Source organism: Ictidomys tridecemlineatus, chromosome 10 (assembly GCF_052094955.1).
Source record: "Ictidomys tridecemlineatus isolate mIctTri1 chromosome 10, mIctTri1.hap1, whole genome shotgun sequence".
Classification (NCBI taxonomy): Eukaryota; Metazoa; Chordata; class Mammalia; order Rodentia; family Sciuridae; genus Ictidomys; species Ictidomys tridecemlineatus.
The window spans coordinates 83,917,008-83,929,539 of record NC_135486.1 but is presented as its reverse complement, the minus strand read 5'-3'; the positions used below and the strand labels follow the sequence as shown (position 1 = coordinate 83,929,539).

Below are 12,532 nucleotides of genomic sequence, written 5' to 3'. Positions count from 1 at the left end.
TCCCTGGTATGCAAGGCTGGTTCAATATACGGAAATCAATAAATGTTATTCACCACATCAATAGACTTAAAAATAAGAACCATATGATCATCTCGATAGATGCGGAAAAAGCATTCGACAAAGTACAGCATCCCTTTATGTTCAAAACTCTCGAAAAACTAGGGATAACAGGAACATACCTCAACATTGTAAAAGCAATTTATGCTAAGCCTCAGGCTAGCATCATTCTGAACGGAGAAAAATTGGGCATTCCCTCTAAAATCTGGAACAAGACAGGGATGCCCTCTCTCACCACTTCTGTTCATCATAGTCCTCGAAACACTGGCCAGAGCAATTAGACAGATGAAAGAAATTAAAGGCATAAAAATAGGAAAAGAAGAACTTAAATTATCACTATTTGTAGATGACATGATTCTATACCTAGCAGACCCAAAAGGGTCTACAAAGAAACTATTAGAGCTAATAAATGAATTCAGCAAAGTGGCAGGTTAGAAAATCAACACGCATAAATCAAAGGCATTCCTGTATATCACCGACAAATCCTCTGAAATGGAAACGAGGACAACCACCCCATTCACAATATCCTCAAAAATAATAAAATACTTGGGAATCAACCTAACAAAAGAGGTGAAAGACTTATTCAACGAAAACTACAGAACCCTAAAGAGAGATATAGAAGAAGACCTTAGAAGATGGAAAAATATACCCTGTTCATGGATAGGCAGAACTAACATCATCAAAATGGCGATATTACCAAAAGTTTTCTATAGGTTTAATGCAATGCCAATCAAAATCCCAATGGCATTTCTTGTAGAAATAGAGAAAGCAAGCATGAAATTCATATGGAAGAATAAAAGACCCAGAATAGCAAAAACAATACTAAGCAGGAAATGTGAATCAGGTGGTATAGCGATTCCAGATTTCAAACTATACTACAGAGCAATAGTAACAAAAACAGCATGGTACTGGTACCAAAACAGGTGGGTGGACCAATGGTACAGAATAGAGGACACAGAAACCAACCCACAAAACTACAACTTTCTTATATTTGATAAAGGGGCTAAAAGCATGCAATGGAGGAAGGATAGCATCTTCAACAAATGGTGCTGGGAAAACTGGAAATCCATATGCAACAAAATGAAACTGAATCCCTTTCTCTCGCCATGCACAAAAGTTAACTCAAAATGGATCAAGGAGCTTGATATCAAATTAGAGACACGGAATCTGTTAGAAGAGAAAGTTGGCTACGACCTACATGCTGTGGGGTCGGGCTCCAAATTCCTCAATAGGACACCCATAGCACAAGAGTTAACATCTAGAATCAACAAATGGGACTTACTCAAACTAAAAAGTTTTTTTCTCAGCAAAAGAAACAATAAGAGAGGTAAATAGGGAGTCTACATCATGGGAACAAATCTTTACTCCTCACACTTCAGATAGAGCCCTAATATCCAGAGTATATAAAGAACTCAGAAAATTAGACAATAAGATAACAAATAACCCAATCAACAAATGGGCCAAGGACCTGAACAGACACTTCTCAGAGGAGGACATACAATCAATCAACAAGTACATGAAAAAATGCTCACCATCTGTAGCAGTCAGAGAAATGCAAATCAAAACCACCCTAAGATACCATCTCACTCCAGTAAGATTGGCAGCCATTATGAAGTCAAACAACAATAAGTGCTGGCAAGGATGTGGGGAAAAAGGTACACTTGTACATTGTTGGTGGGACTGCAAATTGGTGCAGCCAATTTGGAAAGCAGTATGGAGATTTCTTGGAAAGCTGGGAATGGAACCACCATTTGACCCAGCTATCCCCCTTCTCAGTCTATTCCCTAAAGACCTAAAAAGAGCATGCTACAGGGACACTGCTACATGGATGTTCATAGCAGCACAATTCACAATAGCAAGACTGTGGAACCAACCTAGATGCCCTTCAATAGATGAATGGATAAAAAAAATGTGGCATTTATACACAATGGAATATTACTCTGCATTAAAAAATGACAAAATCATAGAATTTGGAGGGAAATGGATGGCATTAGAGCAGATTATGCTAAGCGAAGCTAGCCAAGCCCTAAAAAACAAATGCCAAATGTCTTCTTTGATATAAGGAGAGTAACTAAGAACAGACTAGGGAAGAAGAGCACGAGAAGAAGACCAACATTAAACAAGGATGAGAGGTGGGAGGGAAAGGGAGAGAGAAGGGAAATTGCATGGAAATGGAAGGAGACCCTCAGGGTTATACAAAATTACATACAAGAGGAAGTGAGGGGAAAGGGAAAAATAATACAAGGGGGAGGAATGAATTACAGTAGTGGGGGTAGAGAGAGAAGACGGGAGGGGAGGGCAGGGGAGGGGGGATAGTAGAGGATAGGAGAGGCAGCAGAATACAACAGACATGAGTATATCAATATGTAAATCAATGGAAGTGTAACTGATGTGATTCTGCAAGCTGTATATGGGGTAAAATGGGAGTTCATAACCCACTTGAATCAAAATGTGAAATATGATATATCAAGAACTATGTAATGTTTTGAACAAACAACAATAAAAAAATTAATTATGGAGTGTATCCTTTCTTCATTATGTATTCTTGACACATTTGTTAAAGGCTTATTTCTGGGCTTTCTATTACATTCCATTGATATCAGTGTTTATTCTCATGCCAGTGCCATACTGTTTTGGTGACTGTAAATTTGTGATATAATTTAAAATCCAGAAGTGTGATTTCAGTAGCTTTATTCTTCCCACTCAAGATATGTGGACCATTTGACACCTTTTGTTGTTCTGTTTAAACTTTAGGATTGTTTATTCTATTTCTGTGAAAAAAGTCATTGGAATTTTGATAGGGATTGCACTGAATATGTAGATAACTTTGGATAGCATCTATATATTTTGATGGTATTCTTATGATGCATGGATATAAGATATCTTTCCATTTATTTGTGTCTTTTTTGTATTCCTTCATCAAACTACATTTTTTCTTCATCAAGCTAATTTTTATTTTCATGAAGGCATTACAGTTTTTTTTTGTATATAAGATCAAGTCATCAGCAAATAGGGACTTTTTACCTTTTTTCCCCTAATTTGAATGACTTTTATTTCTTTTTCTTGAGTAATAGCCTTAGGTAGGCCCTCTAGTACTATTTTGAATAGAACTGGAGATAGTGGGTATCTCTGTAATGTTCTGATGCTATAAGAAATTTCCTAAACCTTTTAGTGTCTACCATTGAGTATGGTGTTATCTTTGAGCTTGTTATATAAAGCCTTTATTGTTTTGAAGTACATTCCTCCTATTTCTAATTTGTTGGAAGTTTTTTTTTTTTAATAATGAAAAGTTGTTGACTTTTACTAAATGTTTTTGTGCATGTATTGAATGATCAAAAGATTTTTATCCTTCATTCTGTTAATGCTCTATACCACATTTATTGATTTGTGTATATTGAGCCTTCCTTTCAACATAGGAGTAAATCCCACTTGAACATAGTGTATGATCCTTTTAACATTTTGTTAAATCCAGTTTACTAGTATTTTGTTGAGTTTTGCATTTATGTTCATCAGGGATATTGGGCGGTAGGTTTGTTGTTGTTATTATTGTTTTGTAATGTCCTTGTTTGGCTTAGTACAGGATAATGCTGTTCTTGGAAAAAAAATGAATTTGGAAATGTTCTCTTCAGTGTTTGTAAGAGCTTGAAAAGAATTGTTATGAATTGTTGAAATGTTTATTAGAATTCCTTGGTAAAGTTATTAAGTACTGGGGTGTTCTTTTATAAGAGATTTCTTATTATTTTATTCAGTCTCTTTACTCAAAATCAGTCTATTCAAATTTTCTCTTTCTTTATGATTCCATCTTGGTAGGTTGAGGTTTCTAGGAATTTATCCAGTTCTTCTAAGTTATCCAGTTTCTTAACATATTATTGCTCATAGTAGTTTTTATCACCCTTGTACTTCATCTGTGATGTCTATTAGATTTATGATTTTATGAAATTGAATGTTTATTTTCTTTGTTTACCTAAAGGTTTGTCAATTTTCTTTTACTTTTTAAAAATGTATCTCTCAGTTTTATATTTTCCATTTATTTTGTCTGTTTTATTTATTTCTGCTCTAATCTTTATTATTTCCTTCCTTTTACTAACATTATGCTTAGTTTGCTCCCCAACCCTGCCCCCACTTTTGTGGTTTCTTGAAGTATAAAGATAGGTTGTTTCTTTGAGATATTTATATTAAAAGCCTTCAGTGTGTTATTAACGAATTTACAAACAATGTGTACTGACCCAATCTAACCTACACTTTTCTATCCTTTCCCCAAACACCGTCAATCACTGGTAGTCACTATTTCACTTTAAAGTTGACTTTTCCAATTTCTTCCCCTCAGTTATTTGTAATTTCATACAATAACGATTGAAAAATGCTTAATATGATTTTAAACTTCTTAATTCTGTTAAGACTTGCTTTGTGGCCAAATATATGATCCATCATGGAGAATATACCATGTGTGCTTGACAAGAATGTGTATTCTGCTGCCATCAGATGATGTTCTGTAAATATTTGTTAGGTCCATTTGGCCCAAAGTATGATTCAAGTCTAATGTTTCTGATTTGATTTTCTTTCTGGATGATTTATCCATTGTTGGAGGTGAAATACTAAATTCCCCTACTATTGTCATATTTCTATGTATTTCTCCTTTCAGATTTATTAATATTTACTATATATTAAAGTACTCTAAATGTTGGGGGCATATGTATTCATAATTGTGATATCTTCATGAGTTGATCCTTTATTATATATAAATGAAATTATTTGTCTGTTTTTAGATGTTTTGGCTTAAATTCTATTTTTTTCTGATATAGCTATTCCCCTTCTCCTTTAGTTTCCATTTACATGGAATATCTTCTTGTTTATTATTAATATTTTTATTTTTCATTAGCACAGATTGTACAAATTAGTGGGCTTCACTGTTACGTTTGCATACATGCATATGTTGTGCATTGATTGCAATATTTTCTTTCATTCCTTTACGTTCAGCCTGTGTATTTTCAAAATTGTCATCTCTTGTGGGAAGCATATTTTGGGGTTCATTTTGTTTTTATGTATGTATGTATGTACTTATTTACTTTCTTTAGCCACTCTGTATGCTTTGGTTTTGAATTTAATCTATTTACACTTAAAGTAATTATTGATAGGTAAGAACTTACTGTTACCATTTTGTTAATTGTTTTCTGTCTGTTTTCTAGGTCATTTTTTTCCTTTGTTCTACTTGTCTATCTTCCATTTTGATTTGATGATTTTCAATAGTGTTACATATTGATTGCCTTCAAAGAAAAACTATGTCTTACGTTTCTACCCAACATTGTTGTTTTTGATGTTAACTATTTACATTTCTATGTTTATAAAATTGAATATTTATATTAAATTCTGAATATACAAATACTGTATTTTGTATGTAAATCACTTATAACTAGCATAAGAGTTTAACAAGGAATGTATTAAAATTACTATAATAGTTTGTTAATGAATATACAATATAAAAAGAGATTCTTATTTTTAGTCTAATCCATGAAGATGCTAAAGAAAAGACTCTTCAGGCAAAATTATGTACATTTCTATGGAAAATAAGAAAACTTAATAATAAAATCCTCTGATCCTGCAGGGCCCCATGGTGCACACCTGTAATCCCAGCAGCTCTAGAGGCTTAGGGAGGAGGATCATGAGTTCAATGCCAGACTCAGCAAAATTGAGGTGCTAAACCACTCATTGAGACCCTGCCCCTAAATAAAATACAAAATAGGGCTAGGGATGTGGCTCAGTGATTGAGTGCCCCTGAGTTCAATCCTCTGTACCACCCCCTAAAGAAATCCTATGATCCTTCACATCAATGTACAATGAGGAAACAATGGTGGAAAATGATGACAAAGTTAAAGAACTTTTCTTTGGACCAAATATTCACAGTAGGTTATAAGTAAAGAATTGTTCCCAGTTATTAAAATGTAAAAGTCAATATCTCAAAGGAAGCATTTGCTTTATATTATTCTTTCCATTTTCCATCAGAAAAACATATAACTGAACACATAAAATGAACTTTTTTTTCCTTATATCAAGGTTGATTGGTGTTTATTAGGAAGAAGTAAGCAGTGACTACAGAGCATCAGAAAGTACTGTGTGAAAGTTAGAAAATGGACTTCTGTGCTTTTCATCCTATTTTAAACATCTCATGACTCAGCATTCATGTTAGAGTTACTGATGTGATTATTTATTAGAATACCAGTATTATATGAGTATCCACATTCAAGGCTTTAGAATTTTAATTTTTTTTTCCTAGAAAAAACTGTTACTAAAGCAACACCTCATTTTGAAACAGGCTAATTTTAATTTTACTTAAAATTGATAAAACATGGTAACATACAGAATGCTTTAGAATAATTGATTCCCTTTCCTACCTGCTAAACACATGTTATTTTGTTGTTGTTATTGAACTGGGTTGATGAGATTTTGGCAGTCTTCCTCATTAGCATGTGTGTCTCACTAGCTTTACATAACTGATGTTCGGGTCTCTATTGTTTCTGAAAAGATTAATGTTTGCTTCCTTGTGAGAAAAAAGGGAAGGAAGAGTTAAGTTCTATTGTCTTCACTTTTAAGATAACACCTACAGCTTTTCATTGTATAATACTAAGCTGGTTGGCATATCCATTATATTTATCCGGGAATAATAAATTATATGAAGGCACTGTTTTTTTTTTTGAGATTCTTCTTTCTTCTACATTTTTAAAAAGGAGTTAATTAACTCAGAATAAAATACCATATTATTGGAAAGATTTTCATTTAAATATAAGATTTCATGACAAAAATCAAGAAATGTGAGGCTCAGTGATTATAACCTCAAATATTCTGGTTTTAGTTTCTTTTATGTAGACTTACAAAGTGATTTAGTGTATATATATAGAAAAGAAAAAAAATTGAGAAAAGCTGATGATGTATTCAAACTAGAAATTTTATTGTGGTCTTAAGAATTAAAGTTGGAAAATTACCTATTTTAAAGTTAAAACTTTAAAATTGTGTTACCTCTGATTGAGGGAAATGCTAAAGGCTGAAAACAGTTAAGACTATTAAGATGCTTAGATTTCCACTTGCTATTACATTGTATTTGTAATCACTTTCACATATTGTAGAATATCTCTAAAGATCAAAAAATTCTTTAGATATTTCTAAAGCAAAAGGATTTTTAAAAATAATTTGTTATTGGGTACAGAAAAAAATGTGTAATATTTGGCAAACTGCTATAACATAATTTTTATAGATAATATTCAAAGTATGTTTTGGTAAAACCTTCTCTCTTAGAAAGTGGACCTAATACAGACACTTTAGTGTGATCATGCTAAATGTAGTTCTATGAGCTTATAAATATAACCCTAAGTTATTACGTGAAACAGGAGAAATTTATGCTGTTTCCTGGGAGCTATAGGTATTTCTAAATATTCAGTTTTCTGAGGATTGGCATTAAACTTCTACTGAACTTAGTTTTTAAATTAAATGCATTTCTTATTGTCAGAGGTCACAGAAAAAATATGCATTGTGTATATATCTGTATGTAGACACATTTAAAAAATGTATACATGTATATTTATATATATATATATAGAGAGAGAGACACATATATATATATACATATATATATACACATAGAGATACTATGTGTGTGTATATATGTACACACACACACACACACACACACACACACACATACCCTATGCGTATTAGTCAAGTAATTCACACAGTTATAATATATTTAAACCTGGTAATAATTTCTCATGGACTAGAGATGTTAAAATATTGTGGTTTTTTTCTACGTAATTATCAATATGGGAATGGCAGTAGAGAGGGACTTCTAGTATAAAACAAGGTTGGAAATCTTTTTATCTAAAACATTATATCAGTGTAGCATGAAATTCATCATGTTTGTTACAATAAATTTGCAGAGTGAGGAGTTAGAGCTCCAAGTCCATCTGGAGCTCCAGCCATCAATTTAAGAAACCTTCCATATGACAGATATGCAAGTGGTTTGGTTTCCCTGTGGCTTAAGGATGCCACAGGGAAAAAAACAGACTCCTCTCTGCATCCTACTGAATGCAGACTTGAGTCATTTGCATTTCACCTTTGCAATTTTTATTTCATATGAGCAACTTTCATTGGTTTTCCTTTTTGTCTAAGGAGACAAATTGGTCATTACTACTAACATTAGCCTTATTTAAAACAATTATAGGCAAACAAAGCAAAACAAAAGTAACCATAAGCTTTGGGATGGACTGAATGCTTGTGTTCCCCACAAATTCATGTTTTGAAACTCTAATCTTCAGTTTGATGGTATTCGGATTTAGGACCTTTGCAAGGTAATTAGGGTTAGATTACAATTTATATAAATAAGATTACTGTCTATTGTGTTAAGGTTCTGTGAGGTCACAACCAGGAAGAGACAGCCCTTATCATTGAGAGAACAAAAATAAAGAACTGACTGATATTACTCAACTTGGAGATTTACTATAAAGCTACGGTATTAATGACCTTGTAGTACTGTGACAAATTTATCAATGAATCAGAATAGAGAGATCAGAAATAGAGTTACATAAATATAGTTGACTGATCTTCACTAAGGAAGGAAGGAAATACAATGGAAAAAAAAGAGTCTTTTAAACAAATAGGCTTGGAACAACTGGATAGCCCTTGTTGGGTGTGGTGGTGAATTCAAACACAGATCTTATTCCTTTCACAATAAATGAATCAAGTTGGATTATAGACCTCAATGTTAAACAATGATCTATAAAATTTCTGGAAGATAATATAAGGTAAAATATAGATGGCTTTTGTTTAAAGTTAATTTTTTAATACATAATATCAAAGCACAAGGAAATCTATGAAGAATTAGCTGAGTTTTATTAAAATAATAATTTAAAAATCTTCTTTGTGAAAGATGTTGGTAAGAGAACAAGAAAACAACTCATAGATTGGGATTAAATGTTTGCAAAACATATATCTGATAAAAGACTTATCCAAAATACACAAAGAACTCTTAAATTTCAGCAAAAGATAAATAAAAACCTGATTTTTAAAAAACATGGGCAAAATTCTGAACAGACACTTTACCACAATGGTAAAGTTGTCAAATAAATATACAAAAAATATGCTAAACATCATATATCATTGAGAAACTGAAAATCAGAACATAAATGAGATACATTACCTGCCTTTTAGAATGGCCAAAATCCAAAACACCAGCGACACCAAATGACAGCAAAGATGTGGATGAATAGGGGTTCTTATTTATTGCTGGTGGGAATGCCAAATAGCACTTAGAAGAAGTCTGGTACTGTCCAATAAAATCAAACATACTCTTATCATAAGATCCAGATATCATGGACTTTGCTATTTATCCAAATGAATTGAAAAGTTATATCCACACAAAAATATGCACACAGGTAGTTAGAGCAAGTTGATTCATAACTACTAGTACTTGGACAATATCAATCATGCCCTTCAGTAGGTAAATGGAGGAATAAAATGGGGCATATCCAGAGAATGGAATACTATTCCATATGAAAAAACTAAATCAAACAATAAATGGAGACACTAAAGCCATGGGGAAAGCTCATATACATATTACTGAGTGAAAAAAAATTGAAAAGGCTATATGCTAGATGATTCCAATAATATGACAATCTGAAAAAGCCCAAATTACAGACATAGTGAAACGATTGGTAGTTGCTAGTGTTAAGAGGATAATTTGGGTTGAAAAGATGGAAGACAAAGGGTTTTTCAAGAAATGCAAGTATTCTGTATGATAGTAGAATGGTAGATATAATGGTCATTATATATTTGTCGAAGCCCACAGAGTTTATAGCACTAAAATTGAACTACAGTGTAAAAGATGGACTTTGGCTGATAATTATGTGTCCATATAGGTTTACTCAGTTATACAAATGCACCATTCTAATAGAGTATTGATAGGGAAACTATGAAGGTATTGGCATATACGGTATATGGGAACTCTGTACTTCAATTTGGCTGTGAATCTAGAACTGCTCTAAAAATTCAAGTCTCTTAAATACAACTTAACAAAAGACATCCAAAAGGCTGAATGGAAAGCCCCCACCCTTTTTTTTTCTATAGAAATACCATTTAATCATAATGCATGGATTGGGCATTTGTGAGAAGCGGTTAAGAGGGTCCTGCATCTCAAGTGAGCATTAAGTCAATCATATCAAAGTCCCCGGGAAGATCTATGCCCTTGTTTCACCACAACCCTGCCCCCAGCACAGTTTCATGTGGTTGAGAGAAAACTTCACCTCCTGGCTTCTCCCCTGGGTAGAATGAAAAAGGGTAAAATGTCCACCACCATGATTTTTTGGTGGCTTATTCTCAGACTGGTTTCTGTCTTGTTCAAATCTAAATCTAAGTGCTGACAGGAAAGGGAAATTAGAATGGGGCCACAGAGAATAGAAAGATGTACCAAGAACATATTTTTAGAAATGCTCAACTTCAACTAATCATAAGGGAGATGCAAATGAAAAAAATATCACTCTCAAGCAATAGATGGCCACTGTCAAATGAATGAGAACTAATGACTGTTGGGAAGGATTGGGACAAATCTTGTACACTGCTAGTACAAATGTAAAATTGTGTAGGTGTTCTGGAAAAGTGTATGGTGGTTCTCCAAAAACTTAAAACTAGAATCCCAACAATCCACTTTCAGTTATATATCCAAAAGAATCCAAAGCATGATATTCTTTTTAAGTTTTTTTATTTGTTCTTTTTACATATACATGACAGAGTATATTTTGACATATTATACATATGTGGAGTATAACATATCCTAAATAGGATCCCATTCTTGTGGTGTTTCACTGGCCGTGTATACATATATGAACATGGGAAATTTAAGTCTGATTCATTCTACTGTCTTTCCTAATCCCATCTCCCATCCCTTCCTTTCATTACCCTTTGTCTAATCCAATGAACTTCTACCCTCCCCCCAACCACTGAGTGTTAGCATCCACATATCAGAGAGAGTATTTGGCCTTTGGGTTTTGGGGATTGGCTTATTTCACTTAGCATGACAGTCTCCAGTTTCATTCATTTACTGGTAAATGCCATAACTTCATTCTTCCTTATGGCTGAGTAATATTCCATTGTTTATATATACCATATTTTCTTTATCCATTCATCTGTTAAAGGGGGCCTAGGTTGGTTCCATAGCTTAGCTATTTTGAATTGAGCTGCTATAAACATTGTATGGCTGCATCACTGTAGTATACTGATTTTAAGTCCTTTGAGTATATACCAAGGGGTGGGAGAGCTGGGTCAAATTGTTGTTGCATTTCTGAGAAATCTCCATACTTGAAGATTCTCCATACTTTATCTTGAGAAGATATTTACACACCCCATGATTATGGTGTTATCTTTATTATTATTGTTATTGCCATCACTATTGTTGTTTAAAGGACCAATCTGATGAATAAAGATTGAAATATTATGTTGCCTTTAAAATAAGGAAATCTCATCACTTGCTGCAGTGTGAATGCTGTAAATTGAATGTTTTGTTCCCCCCCAATTCATGTTGAAACCTAACCACTAATGTGATTATGTAGAATGTGGGTCCTTAGGGAGTTATTGGGTCATGAAGATGGACCCCTTTTGAGGGGAATTAGTGCCATTATGAAATGACCCAAGAGAGCTGTTTTTTTTTCTCATTTTTCATTTCACAAAGGCTACAAGGAGAAAATCTTCACATGCAAACCAGGAATTGGGCCCTCATCAGACACCAATATCCTTGCACCTTGACCTCAAATGTCCCAGCCTCCTAAACAAATGGTGAACAATGGCTGAAACAACTAGTGGTGGTATAAATCTCCAGTTCTAAGATCATCATTATAGTAACCTGAACTAAGACAGAAGACAGACCTTGAGGACACCATGCGAAATTAAATTTAGCCAGTCACAAAAGGACAAATATTGTATGCTTTAACTCAAAAAGTATCAAAGCAGGGTCTGGGCTTGTAGAACAGTGGTGGAGTGCTTGCCTAACTTGCATGAGGCATGGGGTTCAATTCTCAGCACCACCATAAAATAAATAAAATAAAGGTCCACCAACAACTAAAAAAAAGTTTTAAAAAATATCAAAGTAGTCAAAATTATAAAAACAGACATAAGGGCTGGAAGAGAGGAGAGTAGTATCTAATAGATATAGTTTTAGTTTTGCAGATGAAGAGGTATAAAAATCTGTTGTACAGAGTTGTGAATATGCTTAATGTTATTAAACTGTACACTTAAAAATGGTTATGATAGTGAATCTAATGTCATATGGGTTTTACCACCATGAAAATAATAACAAAATTAGAAAACTTTCATAGAAAATATGGATTGGTAGAGTAGAGTATTTGGATAACAGTGGTCTCTTAAGGCAATGAGAGAGTAATGGAAAATAAGGAATAGAAAATGGGTTTATATAAAATTTCTCTCTTTTCTCCATTCTCTA

General features: G+C 33.3%; 1 protein-coding gene across 1 annotated transcript in view; it reads left to right on the top strand.

Moving 5' to 3' along the window:
* Malrd1 (MAM and LDL receptor class A domain containing 1) overlaps positions 1-12,532 on the top strand; it is a 610,752-nt gene that overhangs the window by 165,762 nt on the left and 432,458 nt on the right. The window lies entirely within an intron of this gene.